This window comes from Cimex lectularius, unplaced genomic scaffold, assembly GCF_000648675.2.
Source record: "Cimex lectularius strain Harlan isolate CLEC.00 unplaced genomic scaffold, Clec_2.1 scaffold36, whole genome shotgun sequence".
NCBI classification, from domain to species: Eukaryota; Metazoa; Arthropoda; class Insecta; order Hemiptera; family Cimicidae; genus Cimex; species Cimex lectularius.
In genome coordinates, this window is record NW_019392648.1 from 391,000 (window position 1) to 418,540 (window position 27,541).

At 37.8% G+C, this 27,541-nt stretch overlaps 1 protein-coding gene across 3 annotated transcripts in view; it reads right to left on the reverse strand.

The window, feature by feature from the left end:
• LOC106668413 (solute carrier organic anion transporter family member 5A1) overlaps positions 1-27,541 on the reverse strand; it is a 136,008-nt gene that overhangs the window by 34,728 nt on the left and 73,739 nt on the right. For 2 of the 3 annotated variants that reach the window (XM_014397123.2, XM_014397121.2), the window contains exon 2: positions 13,253-13,286. The exons of the other annotated variant lie outside the window; for it this stretch is intronic. The gene's annotated coding sequence lies outside the window, so the exon portion shown is untranslated. The remainder of the gene's footprint in view (positions 1-13,252; positions 13,287-27,541) is intronic. 3 annotated transcript variants of the gene reach the window in all.

Consider the following 27,541-nt stretch of genomic DNA (forward strand, 5'->3'; position numbering starts at 1 on the left):
TATCGACGTCAGATAATAATTTTTAACTGTTGACACATTATTAGAAAGTTCAATATTTATAAATTTTTGTTGAAATCGAGGAATATTTCAAATAGTCTTTCTTCAAGAAGTGTTCCATGTGGAATCGGCCAATTTTTTCCCCTGCAGACGACGAACGGTATGTGCGTGGTTCGTGCTTCTTCCAGTAAGCTACAGTCCATTATAAGGTGGCTGTGGTTTTGCATAGATTCTCCGTCGAGTAGACATGGGCGATTCTGATACTCTGAAATGTCCCTATAAGACATGCTTTAGTTTGAAGTCACGTCAAGTTAATCTCATTCTGTATGGAATGGATGGAAAGAATAACTTTGGGATCCTACATTCCTTGATTGCGTTTTCTTTCAACATCGCCATAAGAAATTATTTACGTAGTCTGCTGAATGAAATATTTTCTCGTCCATTGATCCATCTTTTCCTTCTCGATCCGCTATCTCATTACCGAAGATTCCTACGGTATGCTTTTACTCAATCAAACGACACACGTCCTCCTTCCTAGTCTAACCATCTAGACAATCATTCTTCTCATTAATCCAATTAAGTCATACTGATTTTTGAATACACTTGGGCATCTGTCGGTACCTTGCTGTCTGTGAAAAACGCATAATTTAATGCGGGAATGTCAGGGATCAAGAGCCTGTCTTTTATCCATTTCCAGGACTTTAACTACTGCTAATCCCTCGGCCTGATTATTGGAGCAGGAGCCGCCCAAACGAAATTTTCGAACTGTATCCAGAGATCCGTTTTCGTAAACTACAAACGCTAATCCAACATTTCTGTTTTGCAGCCAACAGTAAAAATTTTTCAGACAGATTCTTCGGAATTGTGTGCAGCTTTCGCCTCGACGACTGGTTGTATCTCTCCAGGAAGAACGCAGGAAGAAACACAGGCCGTTGTATCGATTCGTCCATACTCTGGGAGACGCGAGGAATTTTCAGACCTCTTAACCAGCTTAAGCGTGCTTTTCATTGTTACAACAAGGCCAATCGGCCAAAAAATTATGCCAATTCGAACAATAAAGGGTTTTCGAACGGTATCCTTTGTAACTGAATTTGTTATGGGAAAAAATGAAGAATTTTGAAGAAATTCGATGCAAGAATTCATTGAAAGCCATCCCAAGTAAAAGCACTGGATCGAGGATAGTTATTAATCTATATTATGAAAATTTATTTTTACTTTATATTATTTATCATTATTTATATAATGAAAGGCAAAAAAGGAGGGAAAATTCGAGAGGTGAGGTTGAGATGGGAAGTTAGTGCCGAGAGGATCGAAGTCATGATAGCTCAAGTGGTAGAGCAGCGGCGTATTTAGCCGAAGGTCGTGGGTTCCAATCCCGCTCTTGACACTGACTTTTTTATCTCAACCAATACCTTCCCTAAATATTAATTAATTGAAAAATGTTAATTGGTCAATCGGACCCGGAACTGCAATGGATTATTTATACACTTATTTAAAAGGTATTCAGAAAAACTTTAAAGAAATGATTTTAACAAAGTTTCAAGTAGATTCACACGATATTAAATAGTCTATTCTGTTGTGAGAATGCTTGGTGTCAGTAGGTTAACTAGCAGGAACTGGGAGTTGGACGTTTCTGACTATTCTGATTTGGTCTGCCGGACGCAGAATTTCGCCATGTTCGGTACTGGCTGTGTGTCCTATTTTGAAGGAAACGATATAACACACAAACAAACCACGAATATGGCGAAATTCCAAAAATCCGTCTAACAGATCGTACTGGGTGGGGGCATCGGTGGCTGCAACGGTTTAGGCGTTGACACGGCGCTCATCACTGTAAGGTAAAGGTTCGGGGTTCGAATGCAGGGCCGCTGGATTCGAACCCGACATACTTACAAATGGGCTTTTTTCAAAAACATCGGCAGCCTGAGGGTTTATATGACCTCTGTGCTGTTGCGAACCCTCGTTAAAAAAAAAATAAAAAAAATAAAAACAGCAATATAAGGAGATCTGGATAGTACAAAACGATCAAATAGGTAAATCCTAAAGTTCAACGTCAAGACTTTCGCTTTATTGAATTCAATTCCGATTAATTAACAACCAAGTTATATAGTGGATTTCGGTTCCTGCGGTCTATCTCAAGAAATTTGGCTAAGTAAATAAATAGGTGAACAATCTTAGTTATCTGCGAAATTTTTCCAGAAAAGACCGATTCCCAAATGTTCAAAAGTGAACACTTCAAACTCGTCAGATTTCTTTTGTGAACGTCGGTTGGGTGAACGGACTATCGAGATTTGGCAGTGCACAGTTACACAAATAGCTTTTGGCTCGTCTATTTCAATGATTCGGATTACGATCAGTAAAGGAAGCGGTTTTCTTGAAAGATAAATCCCTGGGTCGCCCGTCGTAAATAATGACATCTGCCGCTACAAATTAAAAGAGGCGCCTCTGGAAATAGGCCTGTTGACTCGACGAGACGAGGATGAAATTGAACAGACACATGTACAATTATACGTAACATACAGGCACACACACACAAAAACAAAAAACATGCGACGTGAAAATAAGAAAGGCATCGTTTCTGGCCTTTACTACTTATGAAGAATGGAAAACGTTTGCCTTTTTGTAGGAATATTAAGAACTTTTGCCTTTGTGGCACGCGGTTATAAGAAAAAAAAATCACAAATATTGACAAATATCAAGAAGAAACCAAGTTTTATCAAGCTAGCAAGGGCATTTTTAGCGAAAAGGAAATAGCCTTCTCTGCACAAGTTAGTTTACAGACTGAAAGTAAATATGATGACTGCAGTAAATTGTTTGTCTACTTCTGATTCATCTGAGCTAAGAGACCACCTTATGCGAATGTAGATAATAAAGTCCAATTACAAAACATCAAATCTCTTTCGTCCGAAGTTTAAAAATAATGTAATGTTGAATCTATGGTGAAAATAATTAGACCATGACTTAAATAAACACACTGAGAGAAGACACCTCTCCGTAATTCTACCACATCCTTTTTGCCATTTTTGCGGGTAGGTTTGCTAGGTCTAGATTTGAAATCTTTGAAGGAGAGGACATCAAATCACTCCCCGAGATTAAATGGTCCAAAATCTTTGGGTTTGTGAACAGATCCAAGAGATTTATGCAGGACATGTGAGCTATGAGGCAAAGGAAATTAATATATTCAATGAGTTTGCCGAATAACATGATAATAATCCGCAGGATGGCGTACTGGTTATGCACTACAACGGTCAGATCCCTGGGTACATATGAGTACCTATCATGGCGGCCAAAAAGTCTGACCAGGGAGACATAGACCAAACTACAAACTCTACAAACACTAGCGTGTAAGTTAATACTACTGGGCAATACAAATCTGCCCCACTATAGCAACGGAAAAAGCATTCGATCTTCTAACCTTACACAAGAGGTTATATGGCTGTTGGCTGTTGAGGTTGCCAACAAACGCCTTAGTACAAGGAAGTAAAGAGAGGTTTAAGGAGGAGCCATCACAAAATTCTGGAAAGAATTAACATAAACAGGAGTTAATAAAGAGAAATATGAAAGGTGCACATGTTTACTTACTCTCAGACAGCTAGGCAGCCAAAAAGGCATTAAATGCGGATGCTTTCACCTCCAAACAGATCTAGATGTGCCTAGATCGTCATTAGACTTTGGTAAAGCAAAACAAAGATTATCTTAAAGCGGGTTCCCGGACATGAAGGCATAGAACGAAATGAACAGGCTGACCGATTACCCATAAAAGGAGTAGCCCTCTTACTGATGGGACTAGAACCACTAGGTGCACCGGAATATGTGCTTTAGTTAGAATAGGAAAAATGGCTTCAGAAATAAACTCAAGTATTGGACAAACGCACCAATGTCGCAAGCAGGATTGGCGAAAAAATATGAGCCTCTATATCGGCCACTGCCCTCTTAACTACCACCTAAAGAAGATGGGCATAGCACATACATAAACATGGCGACTCTGTCAGAAGGAACCAGAGACATCGGCTCATATCCTTTGTGAATGTGAAGCCTCAACCCGGTTACGGTTCAGCCACTTCGGTAAAGCAATTCTCACACCAAAAGAGGTGCTTGAAGAGGAGCTGAGAATTGTGCTTAGGTTTATAGGAAAAAGTGCACTTTCCACGGTATAGTTATAATTTATAGATGTTCCATAATAGATCTAATTACGTCGCCGTGAAGGATACGACTTTTAAAATCCTTAATCAACCCATAGGCATAAAACAAGCCGTATAAGTGGAAACATCTGCTATACTATTATGAATAGTACAGGTCATCCTAGAATTCTAATTTGATAATGGAAGTTTACAGATGCTGCAATCTTCAGTTGTTACGGCAATTTGCGCTGAAATTACACTTCATTAGGCTTATTTCATAATCACAGATGGATGTAAAATAGACAAGGACAAAAGCAAAAATCATCTTGACTTTATTTATTCACTTTGTACTCGTAATAATGACATCATACTTCATCATTATCCACTTTCTTATATCGTATCTGTTAACCAGTACAGAAACAAAGTTAAAAATAAATTTAAAATTAATATATATTCAACATTGTTCAGTGTAATACGATTTATGATACGTTATTTAATTATGAAAATATTAATGATGAATATTGATAAAATAGTTTTGTTACGGTTTGTTCTCTCACCTCCGATATTATTAGTATATAATTATATGGAAAAAAGAAGGCTAAATAAACACAAAACGGTCTGATGGAACAACACCTAGAACGACTGAGAGCTCGAATAAGGACTTCATTCAACCGAGCTAAGTCCCGTAATGATTGTGATTCATACAGAAATGCCTTGACCCAGTACAATATACAACTTCGTAAATCTAATCGGGACTCGTGGCGAAGATTTTGTGAGGAAGTAACAGAAACACTCAGTGTGCCCGCATACACAGGACCCTAGCTAAGGATGGTACAGAGGTAAGCTTCCTCACATAAACAGATGGAAGCTTCACACAAACGGAAGAAGAAACTCTCTTTCTACTGTTTGAAAATCACTTCCCAGGAGCACAAATAATTCATAAAGAAATACTCTCTGAACGCTCAAAACAAATAAAAACCACAAAGGAAGAGTGTAAAGAGGTGGCTGCCATCATAAAAACCAAAGTCATAGGCTGGGTCAAGAAGTTCGGCCCATACAAGGCGCCAGGAATGGATGGACTATACCCAGCGCTACTACAAAAAGAACAAGAGATTCTCATGCCAGAGCCTGCCGAATGTGGAGCTATTCCCAAAAGATGGCGACCATAGACAAAAGCCTAACTCGTATAGACCTATCAGTCTTACATCATTCATGTTAAAAACATTAGAAAGAATGGTGGAGAATCACATTCGTGATACAGCGCTGAAGAATAAATCTCTCAGTGAGCGACAATTCGCATACCAACCAGGGAGATCATGAACGGCCTGTGTAAATGTCTAACCAAGTCCATAAACGACAAGGAGATAGCTGTTATACTTTTTATGGATATAGAGGGAGCTTTCAATAATGCAACAACAGCCTCTCTATACAGAGCTATTAAAAATAGGGGAATCTCGGAGAAGATATGCCAATGCGTGGAAGAATGCCGTAGGAACAGCATAATCACATCCAACTCAGGCGGAGCGACCATCCGGGCCAAGACAGCCAGGGGATGCCCGCAACGGGGTGTTCTCTTACCTCTACTGTCGACAACGCTGGTAGACAAGCTCCAACAAATGTTGGAACAAGAAGGACTCTACTACTACATGCCTAGGCTATGCGGACGACCTTGCCGTAGTATAAGGCCGCCATGCAAACATCGTGATGGATCGTATAAAATGAGCCCTCAATCTGGTTGACAGGTGGTGCAAAAGGGAGGCACAAGGAAGAGAACAACAGGAAGCTTAAAAACTCCAAGCCTAAACGGGACTCTGATTCCATTTTCCAAGGAGGCCAAATATCTAGGGATTACACTAGATAAGCGGCTCTTGTGGAATTCACATCTATGTAACTAAAACTACCAAAGAGCGAAAATTGCCTGGGGGAGGTGCCGAAGGCCCTGCGCCAAGAACTGGAGTCTAAACCCCAAAATGACCCTATGGCTACACCTGTATCCTATGACCAATGTTGACTTAATGGGTCGGTGGTGTGGTGGACCAAAACTCTTCAGGCCAAAGCAATAAGTGGCACCCAAAGACAAGCTTGTCTCAGTGTCACTGGTGGCATGAGCACAACGCCAAGTGCAGCCCTGGAAGTTTCCTTAAACCTCACACCACTTCACATTTTAACATGACACACACACACACACACACACACATATATATATAAATATATATATATATATATATAAAANTATTTGTACTTTCTTATGTATCATATATCATGCGTTATATTACACTAGCGTGCTGAAATGGTCTAAGGCCGCCAATTAGAGAACTTTTCTTCCCAAGGAACGTACATATGTCGTGAGGTTTATTTTTGTTTAAAAACAACTTTGGGGGGAGTGTGTGGCTTCGGCTTAAACACCGCCTTCGAGGATTGTAAGCAGTTAATAAACTTTGTTTTGAAATGTGAAGGCGTGGTTTACTTTTCTATCGCACAAATGGCGGATTCGGAAGAAAATCCAGGGACTGATATGATTCCGAGATATCCATCTCTCTCTCTCTCCGTCTCACTCTCTCTATACCCCAATCAATCTACGACATATATAAAATTCGATCGGGGATGAGGCGGAGCAGGCTCGCCCGTCTATTTTAGATATAACAATGGGTATTTAAAAATAGGATTTAAGGCATTCTCAAAGGCTCCATTTGTTCGTTTGGTACAATTTTTATATTTAAAAACGTAGGCGATGATAAATTGCTTTCTGTTAAATTAATAGACTAACGAATTGAAGGACGCCGGCCGAAACGGCTCATTCTTCAGATCCAATTAAAACCGGATCTGCCGTGGGGCCGGAGGCGTTTATTATAATAAATGTTCTATTTTCCCGTTATTACAAGGAGGGGGTTTGTCGTTCAATTGTCACGATGGAATTGCGATCCGGCGCGTGACTTCAATCGGCCGCCGACAGTTTATATCCATTAGCCGGTCAGATGGATAAACGCCGACAATCAGGCTTGCGCTATTTCCTTGATTTATGCCATCTCTTCATTAATAAAGAGTGTTTTGGCTAAACGGTCAGGGTTGACGACTTCAAATCCCTTCTCCTTTAGCGCCTACCTCCTAGACAAGCTAGGAAAAGCTACGGAAACAAACTGGATGAGAACTAAATATTTCGGGCACACAACAGTAATCAATGTTTAGAAATGAGCACTGACTACATGATCCCGGAAACACTGGAGGAGTTCCCTCCTGAGCTCTGCAGCTGTACAGCTTTATTGTAGTTTAACCCTGGCTTCATTTGGGGGGGGGGGGATCTCGCAACACAAGTGTGAATTTGAGCCCCCGGTGTGCCGGTGTTTTTCCATCGAAGAAACTCATTTTTGAAGACGGTAGGGACCATATTCAGGGTCGCTGAGATCTGCTCCCGCTCCTTCTATTGATGAGGGCCGTGTTAATTTCTTTCAATTGCGGCCACCCCCTTAGGCATCAGAAAAAGTCCAGAGGCGACGATGGGGATCAAACCCACGACCGCGGATCTACTAGCCGAGATCTGAAGCCTTAACAACTCGGCTACCGCGGCCCCCCCGGAAACACTCTTTACAACATCCTATAAAATATCAACAAATTACAAAGGAGAATAATTAAGAATATCAGATATGATATACATATAGATCCAAAACGCACGAAGGGCCCGGATCAGGCATTTTTTGTAAAAGACAAAAACATGAGAAATCAAACTCATTAGGGAAGTACACCTCAGTCATTCAAGCTGAAATACATGCCTTTAATATATATGTGCCTCAGAAAATCTTAAAAGAGGCTACAGTGACAAAATATCCTCGTAAGATTGGCTAGCAAATTATTAAAGCATATGCACGTAAAAAAATTACATAAAAACTAGTCAGTGAACGCTCCAGAATCTCCAAAACTTGGGGAAACATAATAACCTGGTGTTATCTTGCGTACCAGGACACGAAGGAATTTTGGATAACGAAACGACAGACACACTGACCGGAGGAGTATCCTCAAGATTATAATATACAGGCCCTGAACCTATTCCTGGGATAACCAAAACAAACACAGAATCCTCCATAGCAAAATGGATCCTGGCGCTCGACACAGTAAACTCACGCTAAACAACCCTCACCAGGACTAGCAAACTCCAAAAATGGTGAGGAGTGATGGAATGAGATAGGTAGATATAGACAGACATGGCTTTATTGACAAATATGCTCAAAATTAACAAATAAGCAATAAAGCATTGCAGCATGGATAGAAAATCCGTCTGCCGAGGTTGTTGCCCAAATAAATTACCCGTCTTTATGATAACTAATTTTTTCCGTAGTGATAGGACTAATAACCAGTCACTGATACCTGAGAAATCTTCTAAACAACATTGGCATATTTAATGATGATCCCATCTGTAGACCACACAATGAGGAGGAAGGAGCTGCCACTCGTATCATCTTCGAACGAGAAGCAATCGATCAATGGAGACATAACGTCGGATATAAAGATAACCCCTGGGGCGTCGGTGGCCGCAACGGTTTAGGCGTTGACACGGCGCTCAACACTGTAAGGTAAAGGTCCCGGGTTCGAATCCAGCGGCCCTGCATCGCACCCGACATACTTAAAAATGGGCTTTTTTTCAAAACACCGTCACACCGAGGGTTTAAATAACCTCGTAGATAACCCAGGAAATGAATTTCAATGACAGTCAACCTAGTACTTCTTAGGAGAAGGATCGAGTCGACTTCAATGAATTAAAGAACTGCGAAAGTACAATCAGCTAAAATGTTGCGGGGCTTGGGGAACAAAAACAAAAATTTTACAGCGTGATATTTTATGTTGGTGTTTGCGGTAGATAAACGCGTTTGGCCTTTTACGGTCATTTGCCTAGTATTAATGGTTTTGTCTACTAGAGCATTTCGGCACATCATCATCAGTAATTTTTATGATTTATTTGTTTGGCCTGATCCCTTTTTATAATTTGTCACGAGGAGAGCGACTGCTGTCTGCCGGCTCGGCTCTTTGACGAATGAAGTTTGAGTTTTTGTCTGTACCAATGTCATTGTGATCATCAGTTCTCTTCCTTTTTAATTTGTTCATATTTTAAATGTAAAGGATGTGTGTATGTTGATGTTGGCTTGTGCAATTAAGAGCTTTTGTTAAATTTGTTGTGCTTGTATTTTTCTAGCTTTTAGAGTATGTCGATTTTTTTTTCTTTGAATGTGGTAATTGTAACACCTTAATATTCTGGAGAATCCGTTGCGATTTTGTGTGAGGATAGGTAAACCGAGAAAGACCGGATTTTACAACATTATTAAAATATTTCAATGGTCTTGGTTGAGATGAAAAAGCTAGTGTCCCGAGCGGGATTCAAACCCATGACCTTCGGCTTAATACACCGCTGCTCTAACCACTTGAGCTATCGTGACATTGGTAGTTAGAGAAGCGGCGTATTGAGCAGAAGGTCGTGGGTTCGAATCCCGCTAGTGGCACTAGCTTTTTCATCTCAACCAAGACCTTATATAAAAAGAATAATTGAATGAAATAATTACTATGGTCAATTAGACCACTAAACATAAATGGATTAATATTATAACGGTTAAAAGAGTTACCATGGCAACTTGTCTGCTCGTTTGTTTGGGAAAATACCGCAGTTTATATCTTTAATCCAGTCTTAGTTTGCATGTACCATTCCGTCCCATAAAAACAGGGTTAGACGATGAAAAAATTAATGAAAAACAGGTTCTCAAACCTCAATTCAACAATTTAAGGTGGTCCTTTCTTGCGACCTTCCTCTGATGGAGAGCCTAATTGTCCTAAATTTGAGGAAAGACATTGTGCATTTTTACCTTTTGCCTCCGAGAGAATCCATCAAAGGAGAAACGTGCAATGCCACCTGGACCGGTGTCGTTCGAAACTTTAAAATTTTAATCCAGGCTTATTTAAGACCTTAAAAAAAACTTAATCCGACTGCCTGCCTCGGCAAGGACGAATTCACCACCCAAAATTCAATGTCGAAGAGCACATGATTTATTCAAACCGCCCACAGGTTATTACAAACTTATCGTTTGATGGAACTTGTCGATTTAAAAGGCCATTGTTCAAATTTGGGCCGATCGTTACGTACTTGGACAATCCTACGCCCTGTAAAATAAACATGTTCCAAATCCGTTAATGGGTATGTACACATGTCTAGATTTTAGATTAGCTTCCAATAACGGAAGTGGTTCCTATTTAGCTTAAATCTTCATTCAGATAAAATATTTATTTAAAAAAAAGTTTACCCTCATGTCACAGAAAATTTAAAGCTTTAAAGTTAGCATAGAATAGTTTCGGACCTCCTTTTCGACTGATAACATTTTTCATAACATCATGAACGAAGATGAAACCTTTAGATACAGTTGCTAAAAACCAAAGTTCAAAACATTTTAAGTTCTAAAGGATAGTACAAACCGACATGAAATTACAAGATACTTAGTTCTAAACAAGCATCTTGTTTTCCGATAAAATATTTGTTGTCATTTTTCGAGTTATTGGTTCATACTTCTTAATAGCAGGGACTGCTGGATGAAACAAAAACTGTAAAATTCTTCTTGATGTCTGAGTGCCATGAGCCTATATTTTGGTCGTTTCAGATCATATTGGTCGGCCAGTCCTGTTTTTTGTTCTCTCCATCGCATTTAAGCGGGGAACACACTTACCCGATGCAATGCTAGGCGACTACGGTTGTGCCATATGTACATAGAAATTTGATTCACAAATTAAAACGAGTGCAAACCATTCAGAATCATATCCTCCGGTTAATAACAAATTCACTCAAACTATCCATAATGATTTGGACATCCCTAACATTAAATCCGGGAACACACTTACCCGATGCTACGCTATGCGACGCTACCCGACGCAAATCCAAACTCCGATTTTCTATAAGTTTGCATTACCCCTGTGCACAACAGCCCGATGCTATGCCACGCTAACCTACTCTACGCTATGCGATCCCATGTCCAGATTTTCGTCGGGTAGCATCGAGTACAGACGAAGACAAAAGAACGGACACTCATATTTTTATTCCAATTACATTGTTTTAATGTCGTTATGTTAAGTACAACATTCTTATTAACTATAAACCAAATTAACCGAGATCCAAAATCCATTAGTTTTCATTTAAAAAAATTAATTTTAATGGTTTGGTAGAAAATTGATCAAAACACCGGAATACCATTTTTTGATATAATGAATTTAAGTAACAATTTATTACACTGTTTGGCTCATAAAATTACACCATTTTCGTCGAGTAGCGTCAGAACGGAGCACTCATATTTTTTGTAGTTTATTTCAAACTATGTATATGTATTTTGCCGTTATATTAATTACTACATTCTTATTTTAATATAAACCAAATTAAACAAGATCAAAAATTCATGAGTTTTTATAAAAATTATTTAATTATGATGGTTAGGAAGAAAATTTATCAAAACACCGGAAAACCATTTATTGATAGAATGAATTTAACTAACAATTTATTTCATAGTTTTGCTCATAAAATTACACCATTTTCGTCAAGAAGCGTCAGAACAGGAAACTCATATTTTTTGTAGTTTATTTCAACCTATGTATATGTAATTTTGACGTTATATTAGTTACAACATTCTTATTTTAATATAAACCAAATTAAACGAGATCAAAAATTCATGAGTTTTTATAAAAATTATTTAATTATGATGCTTAGGAAGAAAATTTATCAAAACACCAGAATGACTTTATTTTAAACAATTAAGTTTAGCAAACAATTTATTACATGGTTGTGCTCATAAAATTTAACTCAATTTGTTACATGGTTTTGCTCAAAATAATGCATTAAGAGGCGTTGCCATTGTGATACTGATTTGTGACACACGCTGTGGACTGTACGTGGCGTGCGCTTGACGGAGCGCATAGATGTGCATACCCTATCAAAACGTGACAAAGTGTCGGGTAGCGTCGCATAGTATCGGGTTAAGCCAGAAACACACCTACCCGATGATACGCCATGCGACGCTACCCGATGCTACCCGACGCCTTGCCACGTTTTGGTGGGGTGTGCCACATCTATCCGACGCAAGCACACGTGACGTACAGTCCACAGCGTTTATCACAAAAATCACTATCAATCGCAACGCATCTTTTGTTCTTAATGCACTATTTTGAGCAAAACCTTGTAATAAATTGTTAGTTAAATTTTATGAGCACAACCATCTAATCAATTGTTTTTTAAACTAAATTTTTTTAAATAAAGTTACTCCTAACCATCATAATTAAACAATGTTTATAAAAACTTATGCATTTTTGATCTCGTTTTTTTACGAGCAAAACTATGAAATAAATTGTTAATTAAATTTTACGAGCAAAACCGCGTAATAAATTGTGCCAATTTTAGTATATGTACCGCCGAAGCGAGTACAATAAATTGTTAGTTAAATTCATTATATCAAAAAATCGTATTCCGTTGTTTTGATTAATTTTCTACCAAACCATTAAAATTAATTTTTTAAATAAAAACTAATTAATTTTTAGTCACAGTTAATTTGGTTTATATTAAAATAAGTATATTGTAATTAATATAACGACAATAATACATGTAGTTTCAATAAAAATATGAGTGTCCGGTTCTTTTGTCTTCGACTGTACTCTATGCGACCCGACGAAAATCTGGACAGTGGGTTAGCGTGGCATAGCATCGGGTAGATGTGCACGGGGGTAATGCAACCTTATGGAAAATCGGAGTTTGGATTTGCGTAGGGTAGCATCGGGTAGCGTCGCATGGAGTAGCATCGGGTAAAAGTGTGTTTCTGGCTTTAGTGGGTTCCCCACTTTATGCTTGCGTGTCTGTTACAAACCCCCCTCCACCGCTGAAGATGTCGAAATGCGTCAGACAGGCAAAACCAAACTAGGCAGACGAGCAATTAGAAAAATTGAGAGAAAAAAAATTGTTTCAACATCAGTTCTATGATTCGGTTGATTTAGTCAGAGACAGGATTGAATATTTACTTAATAAATTGAACGAACAAGACAAAGTTGACACAAGGGTCTAATCCGATACTCGAGATAAATCTTAGTACATGTATAATAAAGAAAATCTTTACGCAGAAATTTTTACTTACTCTTCTCACTCCCTCTCTACTTCCACCACATCATCTGAAACAAACGTCACTTTACTCAACTGGTGTAGTGTAAAGTATTAAACTGACATGTTACGTTCCAAGATACAATGCAATGTACTCCTTTAAGAGGACACAAAACTTAACTCGAAATCTTGTGTCGACTGGTGCTGTTATGAAAATGCGTATTGTTATTATATTACCTGATGCCAAGATTATTATATATCGGTTCACTTATAACCCCGACACCCTTTCCTTGCTAAATGGACAAAAATGCGATATAAGTTTCGTGCCGCGTCATCCGTAGATTTTATTTTAAACGCGTCGCGTGACTCCAGAAGCGAATTTTATTCTTCCTCCGTTCTTGATAAAGAATCCACCTTCGAAACGCCCTTAAACGTAAATAGCCCGTTTAGGAAAATTACGATATCTCGGATCAAATAGAGACTACAAGGGTGCATTGACTCTGCTGAGCGTTCTCTGTTCCCAAATAGCGTTTGTTAACCTTTAGGACTACTGCGTGCGAACTGGGAGACGGATAATTCTCATGGGCGTTTTCTTTATAACCTATTGATTAGTTAATTATGAGAAGGATGAAGTAATGCCCCTGTTCTTAATTATTCATTGCAAATTATTTCCATTAGGTCTTTCATAAAAATTACAGGATGAAAATCGATATAACCCCTATATTCAACCTTGAAGAAAGTATCGATTTAATTGTTGTAGTAACAAACAATATGCAACAATGAAAAGACTACGAAGATCCGAAAACCAGGCAGTTGCAAAATCTTCCCCAACTCGCAAGCAATCCAAAAAGATTTCCCAATCTCCATTGTCTTTGCATCAAAAAAGAGAGTTGAAATCTTAAAATTTAAAAACAATTCCGACCACATAATACATCATAAATTGCATATACATTAACAAGTAAATCAAGCTAAACAAACATTGTAAATATTAAAACAAAAATTATTTGTACGCTATACTTATCGATACATTCACACGGTTATAGCAGTAACACTAAAGCCAGCGCTGTACGCGGAGGGCACATGCCATGACGAACCAGTCAATGACTACACTCAGTATGAGGAATTTAGGGGCAAGGAGGTCTCCAGGCTGAAGCGTGGAGGGTTCTAGGGAATGTATAGATAGAGAGGAGCAGGGTAGGATGGATGGAGAGGTTGCTTTGAAACTTTTGAATTCGTCACATTCAATGACAAAAGGAATGTTGAGGTCGTAGTGGACGTTTTGTCTGAGGAGTTTTGTTTGGAAGGATTGGATGCGCTGGATGTTCGTTCGATGACTTAGCAAAATCCCAATGTTCCACTCCGTACTGGCCCGTAAAGTCTTGCATAAGTTTAATGTTGGCAGCCAGATTTCGGTCCTAGAAGTCTTCGTAGTTGTACAAGTCTTGTGCTGTTTCTTACTTCTTGTGTGGGGATTCCTCGTTAATATGTTATATTAAGTATAGTTCTAAGACTTAAATGAAAGTGTGTCATTGTTGATGTACAGTGGAGGGCAAGACTGTTATCTCAATGTGAGCGCACATTTTGCAACTTCGATAAGGTCAAGGTGTTCTTAGATGTAGCTTGGATAAGATTCGAGTTAAGGGACAAAATGACGGTATCGTCTGTGTAGGTGTTGATGATGTTATTTCGGGACTAAGAATGCTCCCTTGTGGGACGCCGGCTCGTCTGACTTCCTAGATTCGTTGCCGCATCTCACTCTAAAGCATGTATAGCTCCGGTGGTCTACGAGACGTGGACTTTTCCATAGACATTTCGATGTAAAAATGGTTTTTATCCACGTCTCTGTAGAGACCACCGTACGGAAAGTAATTGCATAAGTTGAATTTATATAAGAAAGGATCAGCCCGCTTTTTCCGCCGGCTCGTCCATTACTGCCGGGTCGGCTCCGCTTGGTCCATTCTTAACACTCCTACCTAACTAACGTCATAACTGTGGCCAATACTGAAATAGTGTGAAAAAAATCTCACTCTAAAGCAGTGGTTCGATAGAATTTCAGGGTAAGGTGTGAGTAGATAGGAAGCGTTGTTTATAAAGTACATCTGTGCGCCAGACCCTAGTTTGTACTATATCTAGGAACGCAGCTAAGGAAACTTTTTTTTCTCTAGAACCGAGGAGATTGTCGACAACTATGAAACCTTGCTAGATCGTTCACTGTTGAGGACGGAAGAAAAACTGGTAAGAAGGAATGATTTCATGAAGATCTAGGATGGGTATTAAGCGCTTTAAAAGAAGTCTTTCAAGGATTTTGGACATTGAACGAAGTAGACTAACGGGCTTGTAAGAGGATATATGGTAAATATTAAAGTCCACGTTTTCTTTTTAGACTTCTCAATAGACTTCTAATTAGAGGCCTAATTTAAAAAATAGAAATTTCTTTGGCTTGTACGTGTTCACAAATATAATGGACTCACTAATTTCACTATTGTTGTTTGTATTTTTCGATCAGTAGCCCTCCAAAATGAAATATTGCCAGGAAATTCGCAATTATTATTTCTTTCGCGCCAACCAATTTCATTAGTTAAATATTTCATAAAACGTTCCGACTTTGTATATTGATTAGTTATTTTAACAATTGTATTTTTTTTTGACAATTTAGCGATGATCCAATCAATTGATTTGCCGTTATTTATCCAAGAGCTTTTGCAACATTAATGAACGGGGGGGTCACTCGTTCTGAGTGAAAAAATTGGGCCGTTCCGGGTCCCGGAATTGCCTTCGGTTCCGGCCTGACCTATGTGCCAATCGGTAAAAAGTAATACATAAATAGTTGAAAAGCTCTGCATGTTATTTTTCTTCATGTCCAATCGTCGTCAACGTGGGTGAATTTGTTCTTCAATAAATTTATATTTCAAAATATTCGCAATGTAATAAAGGATGGGGGTCATACCTCATGAAATGTTCTTTTTCGCTATCATAACAATTTAAATAGAGGATTAAATAGTTTTTTGGTGAACCTAGTAAAATATTTACTATCTAACTCTTGTTCATTTTAATTTTAATAACGGCGATTCACATTTTAGTTTCATTTTAAAAGTGACAGTGGAAATGCTGTTTAGAATTTTTTTTAGTATTTCTAAACTGTCATTGTTTTGCCCAAACATGAATATTAATAAGATTTTGTGGTGATGAGAATCCTAATGAACAGTTCGTCATTGATTTGGAAAGTTTCCTTCAGGAGAAACGACCTTTGGCAACTAACCCCCGGAAGAACACTTTCAACATCAAACGATGACTAACTTCTTAAGGATGCTGTGGAAGAAATTAGCCAGCAAAATTTCAGAGAATGGCATATTTTACACTGACAGTACAACAGTTTCTAAACACTAAAAATAAACCGTTAAAGTGGAACGGGAATATGTTACTTGTTCTCGTACCCAACATTAATAACAAGATTATTCGGAAATCGTGAGATGCGGTCTGGTGTGATGTAGGTTTCAGAAAAACATTTTCTTTATCGTGCCAACGTTTCGATCTTTACTGAGATCATCTTCAGGGCCTGGGATTTACAAACATTGTTTAAATTTAACAAATAGATGTAGGATATGGAAAAAAGTGNTATATATATATATTTAAATTTGTCGTGAATTACAACTACCTTCAACTAGGTAGCAAGTAACAATGAGCAAGGTAATATGTACAAAATTAAAAACAAGAGCTCTATATTGTGTCATAACCTCCTGACGTTTTAGTAGTGTGTGAGGATTGCAACGTCAGGCGTTTTTCGATGTACAGTCCGAAGTACGGCACTTTGTCTGCAGTTGGGAGGGAAATATTATTTAAGGAAACAGGGGTGGAGATGTTTTTATGGAAACTAAGGGTAATGTGGGTGGATTTGTCTTTGTTAATTTTTATCATTTTCTTTCTACACCAAGACGCTTGTAGTGTGAGGTGTTGCTGGAGGTTTCTAGTGGAATGACAGGATCGGAGTTGCTAGAGAGAATTGACATTTCGTCTGCAAATGTGAATGTGGTAGTTTGGGGATTTGATGGAATGTCAGCTAAGAACACCTGGTATAGTGTGGGGGGCCAAAACGCTACCCTGAGGAACACCAGCATGGGGGGAAGGGCCTTCGATGACTGGGAAAAATCGGTCAATGATGAAATGCAGTATGAAATAATAGGTTGGTGGAAGGATGCCTTTGAGCATGAACAGCAAGCCCGGGTGCCACACTGGATCAAAAGCTTGGCTTACGTCAAGAAAGCCCCCAAAACATTACTGTCCCATCTCAAGGGAGGAGGAAATAATTTCTACCACGCGATGGCACAGTTGGACTTCTCTGATTAAAAAAACAAACATTTAAAATCCTGTAAACACAGACGAAATAGTAATCAAATTTTGCCTGTTTGTACCTTCGAGAAAGTTCTACGTACAACTGAGGACCTCAGCCAGTCTCTTGGAGGAAGAGGCCGAGTAAACCTCCAAAGAGAAATTACGCTTCGACAGATAGAGAAAGTAAACGGCTTTAACATCTCAAATCCTATCGAAGAATACGAACTTATGATAGGTAATTCATAGATTGGAACATAATTAAAAATTCCAGTCCATTTTTTTCCCACATCCATATAATAAATGCAAATTCACCTCTCTATTTGGAGTTTAATACATTTTAATTGTGGGTAATAAATAGGACAGGCAAAACACAAAAAGTAGCAGAACGTTTGCGCCTGGCTTCTGTATTTAACGGGTAGAGCGGAAAGATTTTCCTAACACTGGTTGAGGAACCGTGCCGGCGATGGGAGTATCCAGGCGAATCTGCGTTGGCGGAAGAAGATCCTGAAGGATTGGTAAGTTTATACATTATTTAATCTTTTATGTAAGTACAATTAATTAAGGTTTTTAGTTGAGATAAAAAAGTCAATGGCACGAGCGGGATTCGAACCCACGATCTTCGGCTAGATACGCCGCTGCTCTACCACTTGNTGGGAAGGATGAATCTGTGTTGGCGAAAGAAGAGCCTGAAGCTCAAGATGAATCGTTTGGTAAGTTTATACATTATGTTTTGATGTATTCTATAAAACTGTGAATGAAATTCTAGCTGTCCTTGTTATCCACCTAACTAACTCGAGCAAACAGAAGTTAGAGTGACATAACGAGCAGCCAATATGATCGCTAAGGTTTTGAGGCTAGTGTGACAAACTAGTAGCAAATATCAACGCTGAGGATCTGAGGTTAATGTGACAAAATGAATAGCCCATCTGAGAGCTGAGGCTCGGAGCTTAATGTAAGTGAATGAGCCGCCAAAAATTGTTTCTTTGTTCGTTCGTACACTGAGTACATTTCCCTTCATTCCGTCTCATCTTCCACTTTTTACACCAGTCTTCGAGAAGCTCAAGGTGTTCTTGGATATCAGAGGTAGCTTAGGAAGGATGAATCTGTGTTGGCGAAAGAAGAGCCTGAAGCTCAAGATGAATTTGGTAAGGTTATTCATTATGTTTTGATATCTTCTAGAAAATTTACATCCTTTCCTGTCCTTTACAGACATATTTCTGGAAAATTTTACTAGACGAAAAATCTTATCAAATCATCAGGAGATCAACGAGCCCTTTCCTGATTTTCTGATTTTGTTCCATCTCATATTCAAATTATTTGTTAGATTGTTTGACCTTAGGTATAAGGACAAGCGAAACTTATTATATATAACAATAATTATAAATTGGTAATTTGTTCACAGGGTTTAGATAGTGATATGAAAGTCATATATAGCAAAACGCTTACAGGTAGATGCAATTAAAATTTAATTAAAACTTTCATTAATATTTACCTTGTTTACAAAGATAGTTATAAATAACATTCAAATAATAGACACAATAAATAATAAGCACAAAAAATGGCTTCTCAGCAAATTTTAACATGGAAACTACAAAATTTAAAAAATTCAATCTGTAACTTGTGTTTCTCTTTTCAAAATACAAATGGACCGTTCAATGGATAAACAAAACGTTACAGGAGAACAACGAACTTCTTTTTTTTCGGGAGGACGTCAATGACGAGGACAATGACAGCTGTACGGCCGCAGTCCAATAACTTCCAGTGGGATTCGACTGATTGGGAACAATAAGATCAATCCAATCAAGTCCCATGTCGAGCCTCGATGACCACTTTATTGGAAAATATATATCGAATGAACACTGAATAGTTACAACCAATTTCTAAATGTCATAATTTGAGCTTTAACGTTCGATAAGATTCGTTATGCACTGTCAACTTGCTTATTATTAAACTATCATTAGGGTATAATAAACTAAATTGGATTATTATTATTGTTTATTATTTTCATCTAAGGTTTTTGGTTGAGATGAAAAAGTGCCACGAGCGGGATTCGAACACACGACCTTCGGCTCAATACGCCGCTGCAACCACTTAGCTATCGTGACCCTGTATAGTCGCATTTCTCCCCCATAACTTTTAGTCGTCCATCATGTCAGAAAAACGGCTTTTAATCAATCAAAGACCTTTTACGGAATTGGACGATGTTTCTCGTAATTTCGACGATATTGGCTAATGCATGACTTGCACAACTCATTTATGCTTACAATGCGCATGTCTAAAGCATACAGGTATAGATTAAAGAATTACATGACCAGAATAAAAAATTAATAATTTTTATCTCAATTAAAATCTTAATTAATTGTAATATATTAATTGGTCAAGAGTACCACGAAATTAGTGAATAAAAAATTAAGTAGGTAGTAGTTTTTATCACCGAGCTTTCAGTGATTCTATCACCATCATCATCTTTACGCCTATTTTATAATTTAATATTCTCTCCCAATTTTCATTTTAGTGCATTAATTAAAGTTTGAGCCTTGATGATATTGATATTATCACTCAATGGGCATTAAAATTTGCGTCCGTTACACTATCTTACCAATTCCATTTACCAACAATGCAAAATATTTCGAGTTACTTTTTAGTATCAATATAAAATACTAGCTTTCAATTAATTAAGGTTTTTAGTTGAGATAAAAAAAGTCAGTGTCACGAGCGGGATTCGAACCCACGATCTTCGGCTTGATACGCCGCTGCTCTACCACTTGAGCTATCATGACCTCGATCCACTCGGACATCAACTTCCCATCTCAACCCCACCTTTTTTGCCATTTTCCTTTTTTTATCTCAATTAAAAACCATGAGATAATGCTGCGACATAAAGCTTAAGTTTAAGTTACGTTAAGAAAATTATATTCTTTCGTGTTAAATACCTTTTCTTGTTAAAACGGTCCAGGTAATCCAAAAGTACAAAGGTCGAATTAATGGAATGACAGGATCTCTTGAATCACCTAGGCGTTTCTCTCTCTTTTCTTATCCTTATTCCTGCTCGGTTGCCATTTGTGAAAGGTCGACGTTTCGAAACAGTTGCCCAACTTCGCCCGTAGCATCCAATTAAAACCGTTTGCTTTTATCAACGGGAAATCCCCGTTTCCTCTTGTAAAGGCTTTTCTTCTCATTTCCCGTCTCCCCGCTGCGGAAGAAACGGTTTCCAGTAAATTACGCTTGTACGATAATATCTAGATAAATAAAGTGAGGAGAGTTTATCTCAATAACCAAACGATGTTACACTAATAAAATTCCAATATCCAATTTAGGAACCAATTCTGACATTCGATGCATGTGCATATGTATGAATTTAATTGCATATAATTTTTTATTTTCAGTAGTTATTTACATAGTTGTTCATGGGTTCAGTGCATTATTGCATCTTTTTCACTTAGTCCTCATTAAATATGAGAAGTGTTTTATCTTAAAACATTCATAAAACATAAAATAGTTCAGGGGAAAAATATAGTGATAAAACCCAGGCTCAAAAACAATAAAGGTATACAACAAAGATTATTTGGAGATCGTGAGGTGCGGTCTGGTGTGACGTAGGTTTTAGAAAAACATTTTCTTTATCATACCAACGTTTCGGTCTTTATTGAGATCATCTTCAGGCCTCAAAGTGTTTACATTCCACAGCGGGGCATTCATGGGCACACGACACTCAAGAATGACAAATCTACACGGAAAACAAACACTTTGAGCCCTGAAGATGATCTCAATAAAGATCGAAACGTTGGCATGATAAAGAAAATGTTTTTCGAAAACCTACGTCACACCAGATCGCACCTCACGATCTCAGAATAATCATTGGCTAACGGTCACTAAACACCACAGATGTATACAACAATGTATATGTACATGACTTCAATAAATAAATAAGACAATAAGATTATTCAGGAACATGCTATACTCAACAAATCAACTAACAGACAAGGACATCTATTTACACATCAGCTGTACTTTTTAACTTGCAAAGATCATTTATAATGATGGTAGATGAGGTTGGGCCAAGAACATACCCTTGGGGGACTCCAGCTTTTATATTTCTTAAAGATGATCTTATGCCGTCAATTTGTGTAAAGAATTAACTGTTAGTTAATTATTAAGTGTAGTAGGTAGTTTGGAAATTGACATGAGTTTAAATATGTGGCAAACACAGTGAAACATTTTTTCCATGTCAGTAAATACCATCCCCGTATACTTTTTGCATAGAAATAGAGAATCATATCCACCACTCTGGCCAGCTGGATGGAAGTAGAATGCATGGGCCTGAAGCCAAATTGGCAAGGCATAACAATGTCATTTTCGTTTAAAACGTGCTAATTCTTTGCAGTGTTACTTTCTTTGCAATTTTAAGGTATTGGGCGATAGTTACCAGGCTGGGTGTAGATTTTATTTAATTTAGGAATAGGGACGACTTTTGGCTTTGTCAAATTTACCTTTCTCTTTACTTTCCTTGTTATGTTTTTACATTGACAGTTTTATTAGATTTGTATCTAATTTGTTACAGTCAATGAATCCTTCAGAATAGGGGCTTTTTGTTTAATTTTCCGTTTTATAATTTCATTCTTATTGTTCTCTTATTTGTCCCATTCCGGGGTATTGGTTCTCACCCTCTGTTGACAATTGGTACGAAAATTCCAAGTTCAGATGAATGAAGCTCCTGACTTTTTAAACATACATTAAGAATATTAATAATGAACCTAGTCCGGGAATTGCACTGTGACATCAAGTTTAGCTTTGACAAGTATCTTTCAATAGATGTTTGTAATTTTAAGTGTGTTATAGTGCTACGATGGTAACTGCTAAATGCTAAGTGAAATTAAGTATTGGGCTTCGAAACTTTCAAACCTTAAATGTGCTAACATGTTCAAGAAAGTTATCGTTTACTTTTTCGATTAAATTTGCGAGTCCTTATTACGGGTTTATAAGGATTAATAGATTTGTTTTCAAATGCCGAAGATAAGAAAAACGGCAAATTTGCAAGGCTATCTGTTTAAAAGTGCCTCCTTGTTTGAAACCGTTTGATAAAATTGAATTGTGTCCTGCTTTGATTTCTTTTATGATCCTTCCTCTCTCAACATTAAATCGTTTCTTCCTGATTCTTTTCTGAGCACGGTTAGTAAACCAAATCTTAATGTTCAAAAAGTTACATAAAGTACACTGGCAGTACGGTAAGCGGTAATTAAGCCATGCTAGTGTCAAGTCCTATTAGTTCGGAAATAGAGCACTTTCCTCAAAAACATTCTCGACTTTAACACACCTAACTTGATTGGTACAATTTTCTTGAATGCCCCTAGTATTTTATTCACTAGCTTTCGTGGTCCGCTTGACCAATTAACATTTTTCAATTAATTAATATTTATGAAAGGTATTGGTTGAAATAAAAAAGCCAGTGTCACGAGCGGGATTCGAACCCAAGACTTTCGGCTAAATACGCCGCTACTCTACCACTTGAGCTTATCGTGACTACGATCCGCTCGGACACCAACTTCCCATCTCAAACACATCTTCCGAATTTTCTCTCTTTTTTATCTCAACCAATACCTTTCATAAATATTAATTAATTGAAAAATTGAAAACATTGTTGTATGAAGGAATTACAGAAAGAGTAAGTTTTCATTGCTTTATAAGAAACGACAATATATTTTCTTAAATCCAGTTGGATTGTTAAAAATGATTTAGAGCGTAAAAAGCTTCCGAAAACAAAGCAATAAATCTAGATTCGTAAAATATTTTTATATGTTCTCATTTAAAAGACAAACTCAACATAAAAGTTGCAGAATACTTTATCCTAAACGGTACCGGTTTTGAAATGGAGAGGTGAACATCTAAGTTATAAAAAATCCGCACGTCGTGAGTCGGACTTAAGTAGGAAGGGGGTTTTAAATGTCAAAAGTTCAACGATCGTTTTAGGGTGACATTTTACGGCCGCAAGATAAGCTGGTTTAACATCACAAACAGGCTTCCAACTTGGAATTTCTTCCTTGTTAAATGGTGCCACGGACTAGTTTGACGGTGTATTGTACCTACCGGCACGAAATTCCACTGTCCCAAAGCCAATAAATCAATTACTTTTTACTCTTTGATTGTATTAAATAGATTTGTTAGTTTGATGTTGAGCAGATGTAATTTCGAAATGCTGGACTTTTAGGTTTCACTACTACTTTGGTCTGGACACCATATTGATTGTTGAGTTTTCGTGGTGTGAAGGACACGATAAACATATGGAACCAACTTACCACTGAAGATTGAGTAATGCAGAAACGCGTAGCACAGGTCAAACCGACGAGGATAAGCAGACCAAATTGATGGAAAACTATGGAAGATCAGATCAAACTATCAGTTCGTCACCCCACGGGCATCAAGAAATGCTTGACTTTTAGATTTTATAGTATATGATGGGATTTGGTCTGCGAGTTGGCGAACTCATGTTGAACCGGCTCACGGGCACTACTGGGTCTGTCTTCACTCGTGGGTTTTTTGTTAGAGTTATTCAAACGCGTTTCGGCATTACGCCATCTTCAGTGAAAAACTGTCTGTCATTTAGTCTGNTGTATATGTCATTGTTGAATTTGAAGTAGTTTTGTTCCGTGGTTAGTCTAGTGAGTTGTGTAAGTTGTATCGCGTATTCTTTGTCGCAGGTTAGGTTTTACTTTAACTTTAGTCAGGTCTGCCACCGTATTGATTGTTGAGTTTTCGTGTTGTGAAGGACACGATAAACATAGAGAACCGACATACCACTGAAGATTGCGTAATGCAGAAACGCGTCTCACAGGTCAAACCGACGAGGATAAGCAGACCAAATTGATGGAAAATCATGGCAGATCAGATCAAACTATGAGTTCATCACCCCACGGGCATCAAGAAATACTCGACTTTCAGGTTTTACTTCTACTTTGGTCTAGTCTGCCACCATATTCGTTGTTGAGTTTCGTGTTGTGAAGGACACGATAAACATAGAAAACTGACGTATCACTGAAGATTGCGTAATGCAGAAACGCGTCTCACAGGTCAAACCGACGAGGATAGGCAGATCAAATTGATGGAAAATCATGGCAGGTCAGATCAAACTGATGAGTCAAAATGAGTTCATCACCCCACTGGCATCAAGAACATTTTCCATTTAATTTAGTTAAATCATATAAAGTAGCTAATAGCACTATTAACTATTAGGAAATAAGAAAATTAATAACTAATCGACCGACTAGTTCTAAAAGTGCTTCGAGGGAGGATGAAGAACTTCAAAGTAAACCCGTCTTATGTTACCTGCACGTTATGAGTCAGCCGAACATCCTTTCTCCGTTAGAATACACGGAGAACCCGGCTTTGTCCATTATAAAACTGATATTCGCAATTTAACATTCACCGCTATGACCGACGTAACCACATGAAAACGGCTTTCTCCGGCCCGTAATACATGACCGAGCCAGAAAACACCGTCAAGGATTTTGCTCGGGAGGCGGTCGTTCCTATTTACGACGGAAACCAGATTGAACGGGACCGGGCTTACGAATGATGTCCGCACTTTCGTATTCAGGCCGTGGAGTTTGAATTTGAATTTGATGAAAGCGAAGCAGCGTCCTAGATTCGCGACTTGGCGTACAATCGTGCCCACACCTCCGTGAGTCAGAGGCCTTGAGCCTCGCCTAATTCGCCAGGGCAGAACCCGTTACATGTGCCGATTTATTAATTTTATTAGTGATTATTATTATTAGAAAGTATACGGGCCGTACAAGGACATGAAAGTGCACCGGGCCATACATCCGCCATCACTCTACCTCCATTGTCACACAGAATACAAAACATACAAACAATAGCACATTAATAACCGACAAACGGAGAGAAATGTTTACCGTGTAATTTAAAATTTCCTTTTTTTAAGCCGATAATTTGATACAGTAAGCTAATACTAAACGAAAAGATACATAAATAGGTCTCGCTTTGCTAAAGTATTATCCTAAATTCCTAAAAGCCTAAATTCTGTTTCTGAAGTTCGGAAGAAAACAAAATTTCGGAAAATTTGATCTTATGTTTTTGTGTTCTTCGCTTTTCTAGAAAAACCTGTTAGTTGTCGATTTGAAAATCTGTCTTAAAGAGCTAAAAACATGAAAACCAACACTGGAGACTCTCGAAATTATTCGATGACATCTTAAGGAAGCTATTAACGAAACTCTTCATCGAAAATTTATCTTCACTCTAATAAAACGGATGTTTGTAAACACTAAAAATCAATCGGAAAGATAAAGAAGCTAGATATATGAGCCCCGCATTAACTAAGCGAACGATAACAGCAGAAATGCCAAAAATACTGGTGTTTCTTTACTTATACAGGGTGTCCCTGAGAAAGTGGGGAAAATGTTTTGGGTGATAGTACACCCTTATTCCCTAGCGACAACTTCCAACATATAGTCCCTATAACTATTTTCAGTCCCTGAAGAAGTTAAGATTTTTTTGTTAGTTTTCCATGGAAACGTTACCTTACTTGAGAAAAACACAAATATCTATCATCAAGGCTACCACAGTTTTGGATTCAGAATCCATTTTCCTTTCTACTATTTTCGTCTGAAATTATATGGTTTGCTAACACCCGAATATTTTTTGCACTTCCTCTGTGACACCCTGTATACAAAAATGGGCTATTTCTTTGACCAAAAATGACTGCCAATCTGGTTACAAGCCAAAACAGATTCTCTGAAAAAATAGAGGTTGTCAGTTGTTGCTCATTCGCTTTTCTTTTCAAACCGAGACAGATGAACGACGTACGTCCAAGAAATTTAAGTCATATGCCAGTTGGCTGTTGAAATTTCCGTTTATGGCTAAAATTCTATAAACAAATTTGTATTCTGAAGGCCAATCCACTGCCGGTTCAACTTATATTTGTTTCTTTAAAGGGCGAGGTTAATTAACTGAGCTTTAATTGCTAAGAATAGCCTTAAACGAGGCTAATAAAAGGAGACAGTATCAAGCCCCGGTTGCTCTTGTACTCTTTTGTCAGGCTCTAACCGAGCTAATAGGAAACGGCCTTGTGAGCTTTAAAGCTCTGGGCTAAACAAAACCTGAAAACGGTTTAAAGTTGGAAATGACTTAATTTCATTGCCATGGTTTTTAAAGTTTTATTATGTTGTTAAAAATATGATTAATCAACACTGAACATACATTTAATTTAACATTTGATTTAACAACATAAAATAAATAGCACGATGCGTCAAAAAGCAAAATCGACTTCAATACACTTTTTACATACTTCAATTCACTTATCTGCCTGAAACGGTGAATACGAATAAAAATTAGTTTTTGTCCGTGTCTAAACATAAGATTTCACTGCCCATGTATATGTATATTGGCAAACTAATCAATGCCATTATAGTTTTAAAAAAGTTCAAGTTTACTGTACAGGGAGTCGTTTTAGATGGCCCTGCTCGAAAAACCAAAAAATACGTATTTAATATTTTTCAGTCTTGCTTTAAATTGTTACTTTTTTAAAATATATGTTGTAAGGATACTGCAAAGAAAGTAGAATTTTCAAATTTTAAATAAGAACGTGCACTTCTTTACTCACAGTTTTAAGGAATTTTTCACACTGAAAACGACGGCGTAATCAAATTTTAAATAGGTCAAAGAGTCACAAATTATAGGGAATATGAAAAGAAATATCCTAATTTCGATTTTATCATTAACTTTATTTTCACTTGCTGTCTTGGTGCTAGTCGGTTTTACGATTTACTTAGGATGATATTGATGGGTGACTAGTAGTGAGTACGCAGTTAATAAACGGTTAAATAAAAAATTAAGGTTTTTAGTTGAGATAAAAAAGGCATTGTCACGAGTGGGATTCGAACCCACGACCTTCGTCTAGATAAGCCGCTGCTCCACCACCTGAGCTAGCGTGACTTCGATCCGCTCGGACACTGAGGATCGAGGTCACGATAGCTCAGGTGGTAGA